The following is an 8,361-nucleotide window of genomic DNA, read 5'->3' as shown; positions in this document are numbered from 1 at the left end:
CACGATACTTGCGCAAGTGCCACCATTGCCTCATTTAATGTTTGTTCTTGTGTTTGAGTGTCCTCCATTTATTGCAGTATTATACCTCTACTTGTAATTTGTACGCTTTTGTAACCTGCACACATATCACTTTTTCCTCCTGTAATGTATCGTTTGCTACCTCTTGTATTTTGTTTGCTCACAATTGTCACTATTGCCTCATGTAACTTAACGTTTGCTTTTGTAATTTGTTCACTTGTAATTTTCTCCTCATGTATCATTACTGTTCCTATTGTGAAGCGCTCCGACACCTTTGGGTAAAGTCCGTGCTATATAAAAACGCATAAAATAAATAAACAAGTCTCTCCTGGAACATTTGGAAACCGGAGTTAGGGCCAGAGCTGACAACGTCTGTACTGGGGAACCAGATGCCAATCTCCACATTTTTGATTGGTCTTAAGGTCTGTCCAAGGTCGATAAAATAGGAATCATTGAGTGTGGAAGTGGAAGTGTGCAAGAAAGCAATTCAGATGCGTGGCGACTGTAAAAGCCTTCCCATACGTTGTTTTGTTATGTCCTGAATAGTGCCTCCCACCGCCACCCATTAGATTTTACAGCCCCCTCTTAGCGCCCACCGTGAAAGATCTTTGGATAAGCAAATGACTCAGCAGACACACCCCTGCTCTGATTTACACAGCAGATCACGCTGGGTCCTGGTGACGAGCTCCATTGCCTCCCCTTTGGAAGTCGCCGCAAGTGGCCTGCAGCACCAAAGATTAGTCACGGGTCAGCGAGACGCGCCCCAACGCAAGCCTCGAGGGGGCCTGACTGGGGGGCCTGACTGGCACGACACACCTATGTACGGGGCGCGACACAGTAAAGTGTCGCGCCACACAGTTTGGAAAGCTGTGTAGCTAAAGGCTTGTTTGTTCCCTTTGCTGCACTTCAGGAGACCACCCACTGGATGGCAGTGTTTCTTAGGAGTTCGTTCAAAACTCTGGTATTGCAATGAGGCAGGTCTCGTGAGCAGGTTGCAGGGGTCATGGCCGTCGCTGCTCGGTCCTGTTGGGCTGCTCTTCAGCACACCCGCTGTAGAAGGCTCTCTCCTTGACCCGCAGCACCTCTTCTTTACTCCAGGTAAGTTTTCTTCTGCCTCGCTCTACTGGCCCTCTTGCATTACGGGCTGCGCAGGGGGTGCTGGCACCAGTCTCGTGCTCACTCGCTGCCTTCTCTATGCTCTCCCGCCACCCGCAACAGCTTCAGGATGTTCACTCGGTGCGCGGGTGGGGGACAGAGCTACGGCTGCCTGGGCTTTCCCATTCAGCTGCGGCCGCACACACGAGGAGTAGGAGCTTCTTTCGCCCGCAGTCATGAGGCATGGGCAGGCACTGGAGACTCCTCGCTCTATCCGGCTACTGGACGGAGGCTGTTTTCGCGCTCCCTTACCCCACCGCCACCGCCTCGCCTTTCTCACATGCTGCGCTGCGTGGGGGCTGTTGGCTCTGTTCTCGGGGGCAGAAGTGGGCGCTTTCCTCACCGTAAGTCGCCGTCCGCAGGTTGGTGACAGGGGCACGCCGCGCAGGTGATCAGAGGCGGCGGCCGGCGTCTGGCAGTCCGGCCCGCTTATTCTTTCCTCGCTGCTGCGGCCTTATCTCTCCGTTTTCGCGGCCGATGCGGGTGGGCTCCGCACGGCCTCCTCGTGGTGCGGGTCACTCTGTTGTGGCCGACGCAGGTGGGCTCCGGTCGGTCCGCTGCACTTGCATAGGCTCACCTTCGGCCGACGGGCCTTCACCTTCCACGCGGGTGGGCTCTGCAGTAGTGACCTCGCAGCTGGGGTCAGTCGTGGCCGACGCGGGTGGGCTCCGCACGGCCTCCTCGTGGTGTGGGTCACTCTGTTGCGGCCGACACAGGTGGGCTCCGGTCGGTCCGCTGCACTTGCACAGGCTCACCTTCGGCCGACGGGCCTTCACCTTCCACGCGGGTGGGCTCTGCAGTAGTGACCTCGCAGCTGGGGTCAGTCGTGGCCGACGCGGGTGGGCTCTGCAGTAGTGACCTCGCAGCTGGGGTCAGTCGCGGCTGACGCGGGTGGGCTCCGCACGGCCTCCTCGCGGTGCGGGTCACTCTGTTGCGGCCGACACAGGTGGGCTCCGGTCGGTCCGCTGCACTTGCATAGGCTCACCTTCGTTCGGCCGACGGGCCTTCACCTTCCACGCGGGTGGGCTCTGCAGTAGTGACCTCGCAGCTGGGGTCAGTCGTGGCCGACGCGGGTGGGCTCCGCACGGCCTCCTCGCGGTGCGGGTCACTCTGTTGTGGCCGACGCAGGTGGGCTCCGGTCGCTCCGCTGCACTTGCATAGGCTCACCTTCGTTCGGCCGATGGGCCTTCACCTTCCACGCGGGTGGGCCCTGCGGTAGTGACCTCGCAGCTGGGGTCAGTCGCGGCTGACGCGGGTGGGCTCTGGTCGGTCCACTGCACTTGCATAGGCTCACCTTCGGCCGATGGGCCTTCACCTTCCACGCGGGTGGGCTCTGCGGTAGTGACCTCGCAGCTGGGGTCAGTCGCGGCCGACACAGGTGGGCTCCGGTCGGTCCGCTGCACTTGCATAGGCTCACCTTCGGCCGACGGGCCTTCACCTTCCACGCGGGTGGGCTCTGCAGTAGTGACCTCGCAGCTGGGGTCAGTCGCGGCTGACGCGGGTGGGCTCCGCACGGCCTCCTCGCGGTGCGGGTCACTCTGTTGTGGCCGACGCAGGTGGGCTCCGGTCGCTCCGCTGCACTTGCATAGGCTCACCTTCGGCCGACGGGCCTTCACCTTCCACGCCGGTGGGCTCTGCGGTAGTGACCTCGCAGCTGGGGTCAGTCGCGGCTGACGCGGGTGGGCTCTGGTCGGTCCGCTGCACTTGCATAGGCTCACCTTCGGCCGATGGGCCTTCACCTTCCACGCGGGTGGGCTCTGTGGTAGTGACCTCGCAGCTGGGGTCAGTCGTGGCTGACGCGGGTGGGCTCTGGTCGGTCTGCTTTTTCACCCAGGTAGCCCTCAGCAGCATTGGAGGTGCGGGGTGGGCTCCCGGTCACCTCCTCGCCAGCATCTCGGCCCGGGACTCCGCACACGCCCCACGGGCCTCACGGTGGCGGGCGATCATGCGGGGGAGGGGGGGCACAACATCACCCTAGAGCTCTCTCCCCCTTTCCCCACGATTTCTTCAGGTAGCTGTGGCACACTGGGCACAGCTCCGCCTCGTCGCCAATGTAGTGTTGGTGAGGGGCGCCAGGCCCTCATTATGCTAGGGTGAATAATCAGACACGCACACAGTGGTGATGGTTAGCTAATGGGCGGAGAGCACATGCGCTCCGCCCTTTTTATTGACTGGGTCACGTAACTCGTGACACCAGTGGTGGGTGGGTGTGAAGTGTGGGGTTACATACTGAACAACTAGAACGTGTCCAGCAGGACACTACATCCCCCATCTTGCTTGCCTGCATTCCCTCCTTTCGTGGATGTCTGACCATGTTACGCTGTTCGAATACTCTATCCTCCCATGTCTCATCCATGTGCCCTTCTCTCACAGCTGATGACTGCGTGGCATCGATACCCGCCTCCCAAGGGTCTCTGGGCTTTCTCTTTCCTGCACCCTTTAGTACCCACCAACACCCCTCTGAGTGGGCACCGAGGTCTGTGTTGGTGGGTCGCTGCTATGTCTCGCCCTGTTATTCTTTCCACTGCCTGCATGCCTCAGTAGGGTATGACCCCTCTCAACACTGTCTGCGCCCTCTCTCCCCGTGGGTGTCTGACCCCACACCACTCTGTGCATGCCCTCTCCCCGTAGGTGTCTGACCCCTCACCACTCTGTGCATGCACTCTCCCTGTGGGTGTCTGACCCCTCACCACTCTGTGCATGCCATCTCCCCGTAGGTGTCTGACCCCGCACCACTCTGTGCATGCACTCTCCCTGTGGGTGTCTGACCCCGCACCACTCTGTGCATCCCCTCTCCCCGTAGATGTCTGACCCCTCACCACTCTGTGCATGCACTCTCCCTTGGCGTGTCTCACCCCGCACCACTCGGTGCATGCCCTCTCCCCATAGGTGTCTGACCCTGCACCACTCTGTGCATGCCCTCTCCCCATAGGTGTCTGACCCTGCACCACTCTGTGCATGCCCTCTCCCCATAGGTGTCTGACCCTGCACCACTCTGTGCATGCCCTCTCCCTGTGGGTGTCTGTCCCCTCACCATGTTCTTCCTCACATGGACGTCTCACATGCTACCTATTTGTATTTCCTTCTTCCCGTCAATGCCTGACCCTTCACCACGGCTTGCGTGCCCTATCGTCGTGGAAGTCTGACCTCTCACTACGCTCTGCTTGCCCCCTATCTGTGGATGTCTGACGCATGCTCTACCCCCTCCTCTTTGGATAAGTTATCGTCGAGGTTCTCCGACGCCCCGCACCCTTCACTTCCGACGCCCCGCACCCTTCACTTCCCCGGCCACTGCTTGTGCTCTCGTCAGTCACTCTCTGCCGGCCTGGCTATGCCATTCTTGTTGGCATGCCTCTGCTCTTTGGTAGCCTCACTGGACCCCTCTATGCCCGAGCTTCTATTCCTATAAATGTCAGGGTTTCTCTATCTCACTACCTCACAACCTCACTCTCCCTCAGTACCTCACAACCTCACTCTCCCTCACTACCTGACTACCTCACAACCTCTCTCTCTCTCTCTCTCTCTCTATCTCACAACCTCACAACCTCACTCTCCCTCACTCTCTCACTCTCTCACTACCTCACTACCTCACTCTCTATCTACCTCACTCTCTCCCACTACCTCACTCTCCCTCACTACCTCACTCTCTCTATCTCACTACCTCACTCTCACTACCTCTCTATCTCAATACCTCACTCTCTCTCTCTCACTACCTTATTCTCTCACACTCTCTCACACTCTCTCTCACACTCTCTCACACACTCTCTCTCTCTCACACACACTCTCTCTCACACTCTCTCACACTCTCTCTCTCACTCTCTCTCTCACTCTCTCTCACACTCTCTCTCACTCTCTCTCACACACACTCTCTCACACACTCTCTCTCACACACTCTCTCTCACACACTCTCTCTCACACACTCTCTCTCACACACTCTCTCACTCACACACACTCTCTCTCTCACTCACACACACTCTCTCACTCACACAATGTCTCTCACACACTCTCTCTCTTACACACTCTCTCTCTTACACTCTCTCTCTCTTACACTCTCTCTCTCTTACACTCTCTCTCACACTCTCTCTCTCTCACACACTCTCTCACACACACTCTCTCTCTCACACACTCTCTCGCGGCGTGGGGGCTGTTGGCTCTGTTCTCGGGGGCAGAAGTGGGCGCTTTCCTCACCGTAAGTCGCCGTCCGCAGGTTGGTGACAGGGGCACGCCGCGCAGGTGATCAGAGGCAGCGTCCGGCGTCTGGCAGTCCGGCCCGCTTATTCTTTCCTCGCTGCTGCGGCCTTATCTCTCCATTTTCACGGCCGATGCGGGTGGGCTCCGCACGGCCTCCTCGCGGTGCGGGTCACTCTGTTGCGGCCGACACAGGTGGGCTCCGGTCGGTCCGCTGCACTTGCATAGGCTCACCTTCGTTCGGCCGACGGGCCTTCACCTTCCACACGGGTGGGCTCTGCAGTAGTGACCTCGCAGCTGGGGTCAGTCGCGGCCGACGCGGGTGGGCTCCGGTCCGTCTGCTTTTTCACCCAGGTGGCCCTCAGCAGCACTGGAGGTGCGGGGTGGGCTCCATGTCACCTCCTCGCCAGCATCTCGGCCCGGGACTCAGCACACGCCCCACGGGCCTCACGGCGGCCGGCGATCATGCGGGGGAGGGGGGGCACGACATCGCCCTAGAGCTCTCTCCCCCTTTCCACACGATTTCTTCAGGTAGCTGTGGCACGCTGGGCACAGCTCCGCCTCGTCGACAATGTAGTGTTGGTGAGGGGCGCTAGGCCCTCATTATGCTAGGGTGAATAATCAGACACGCACACAGTGGTGATGGTTAGCTAAAGGGCCCAGAGCACATGCGCTCCGCCCTTTTTATTGACTGGGTCAACTGACTCGTGACACCAGTGGTGGGTGGGTGTAAAGTGTGGGGTTACATACTGAACAACTAGAACGTGTCCAGCAGGACACTACATCCCCCATCTCGCTTGCCTGCGTTCCCTTTTCTCGTGGATGTCTGACCATGTTACGCTGTTTGAATACTCTCTCCTCCCAGGTCTCATCCATGTGCCCTTCTCTCACAGCTGATGACTGCGTGGCATCGATACCCACCTCCCCAAGGGTCTCTGGGCTTTCTATTTCCTGCACCCTTTAGTACCCACCAACACCCCTCTAAGTGGGCACCGGGGTCTGTGTTGGTGGGTCGCTGCTATGTCTCGCACTGTTATTCTTTCCACTGCCTGCATGCCTCAGTAGGGTATGACCCCTCTAACACTGTCTGCGCCCTGTCTCCCCGTGGGTGTCTGACCCCGCACCACTCTGTGCATGCCCTCTCCCCGTAGGTGTCTGACCCCTTGTTATCCTCCAAGTCCTCGGGATCAGCCGGATGATGTAATAAGGCCACCTCCTGATCTATCCGGACCCAGAAAGCTATTATAGCCAGGGCCCAAGAAGGATCAGGTGAGGGCAGGAAAAAAATAATAAACAGGAAGGAAAGGATGGGGACAGCAGGGAGGGAGAACTGTAATGACAAAACAAGAGAAAAGTGATTGTCTCAATTCTTGGTGTATACAACACAACAATGCTCAATAATCACTGTGACCAGTACCTGTAAATAAACTAAGAATAGACCCTGTAGATACTTCTCTTTCCCCTCTATCTGGTCCGACAAACAGGTTTGAAACATAGAGCACACCACCTGTAATACACAATCATATGGGGGGGTTTGTGATTGGGGGTAACACTATCCTGGCAATCACATAGGAGGGCTTGCTCAGTACATACCATGCTACTCTGAGGGCGTCTCTAAGATCAGATCCCACTTGCACGGACCAAACACCACAGTACCAGGTAAAGAACAAAAATGATGGAAATAACAGGTTACGTCACCCAAAAGTAATGTAAGGTCTACAGTACCTGATAAGAAGTCTCAGATCTGTGTACTGTTAGCTCGGTGCACCCTGCATGAGCCGGTGCAAGAAGGCTCTGCCAACAGGGGCACCATAAGGAAAAGGAAACGGAGCGCACCCTGCACGAGCCGGTGCAAAAAGGCTCAGCCAACAGGGGTGCACAACATGGAAGAAAAGAAACTAGGCGTTCCCCGCATGAGCCGATGCAAGAAGGCTCTGCCAACGGGGAATGCCGCCGGGAACAACACGGACTAAAGAAACGTACACAAGGCGTTCCCCGCATGAGCCGATGAAAGAAGGCTCTGCCAACGGGGGACGCCGGGGGGAACAACACGAACTGCAGAATCGTAGCGCACCCTGCACGAGCCGATGAAAAAAGGCTCAGCCAACAGGGGCGCTGATAAGTTCTCACAAAGCGAAAACAAAGGAAGCACCTTGTTTGTTTCACAAGGTGTACATGAATAGCGTCTCACCGCAAACAGTCGTCCGAAGAAGACTCCGCCTCCACAACCTCCACTAGACTTGTGAAGAGCTATCAGCCAAGGATCACTCGGTGCAAACAGGAACTCCAAAACACGAAACGCCCTACTCCCGGTCCGGAACCAAAATATCCGACGTCCGGCATTGACGATTTCCTCCCTTTATTCTCCGCCCACGACGCCAAGTGTTCTGGGATTTGTAGTCCTTGGCTAGTTTCATAGTTTATACCGGCGCTCTTTCAGGGTGCATATATGCGTATGACACCCCTCACCACTCTGTGCATGCACTCTCCCTGTGGGTGTCTGACCCCTCACCGCTATGTCTCGCACTGTTATTCTTTCCACTGCCTGCATGCCTCAGTAGGGTATGACCCCTCTCAACACTGTCTGCGCCCTGTCTCCCCGTGGGTGTCTGACCCCGCACCACTCTGTGCATGCCCTCTCCCCGTAGGTGTCTGACCCCTCACCACTCTGTGCATGCACTCTCCCTGTGGGTGTCTGACCCCTCACCACTCTGTGCATGCCCTCTCCCCATAGGTGTCTGACCCCGCACCACTCTGTGCATCCCCTCTCCCCGTAGGTGTCTGACCCCTCACCACTCTGTGCATGTACTCTCCCTGTGGGTGTCTGACCCCGCACCACTCTGTGCATGCACTCTCCCTTGGCGTGTCTGACCCCACACCACTCTGTGCATGCCCTCTCCCCGTAGGTGTCTGACCCCGCACCACTCTGTGCATGAACTCTCCCTGTGGGTGTCTGACCCCTCACCACTCTGTGCATGCCCTCTCCCCGTAGGTGTCTGA

At 57.7% G+C, this 8,361-nt stretch overlaps 1 long non-coding RNA gene across 1 annotated transcript in view; it reads left to right on the top strand.

Moving 5' to 3' along the window:
* Positions 1 to 933: 933 nt before the first annotated feature.
* Positions 934 to 8,361, top strand: part of LOC144752923 (uncharacterized) — a 69,969-nt gene continuing 62,541 nt past the window's right edge. The window contains exon 1 of the long non-coding RNA XR_013594143.1: positions 934 to 1,116. This is a non-coding gene — a long non-coding RNA (uncharacterized LOC144752923). The remainder of the gene's footprint in view (positions 1,117 to 8,361) is intronic.

The sequence above is a fragment of the Lissotriton helveticus genome, chromosome 5_1 (genome assembly GCF_964261635.1).
Source record: "Lissotriton helveticus chromosome 5_1, aLisHel1.1, whole genome shotgun sequence".
Lineage (NCBI taxonomy): Eukaryota > Metazoa > Chordata > Amphibia > Caudata > Salamandridae > Lissotriton > Lissotriton helveticus.
The sequence above is the reverse complement of the archived record's forward strand: the minus strand, read 5'-3'. Positions and strand labels throughout refer to the sequence as shown.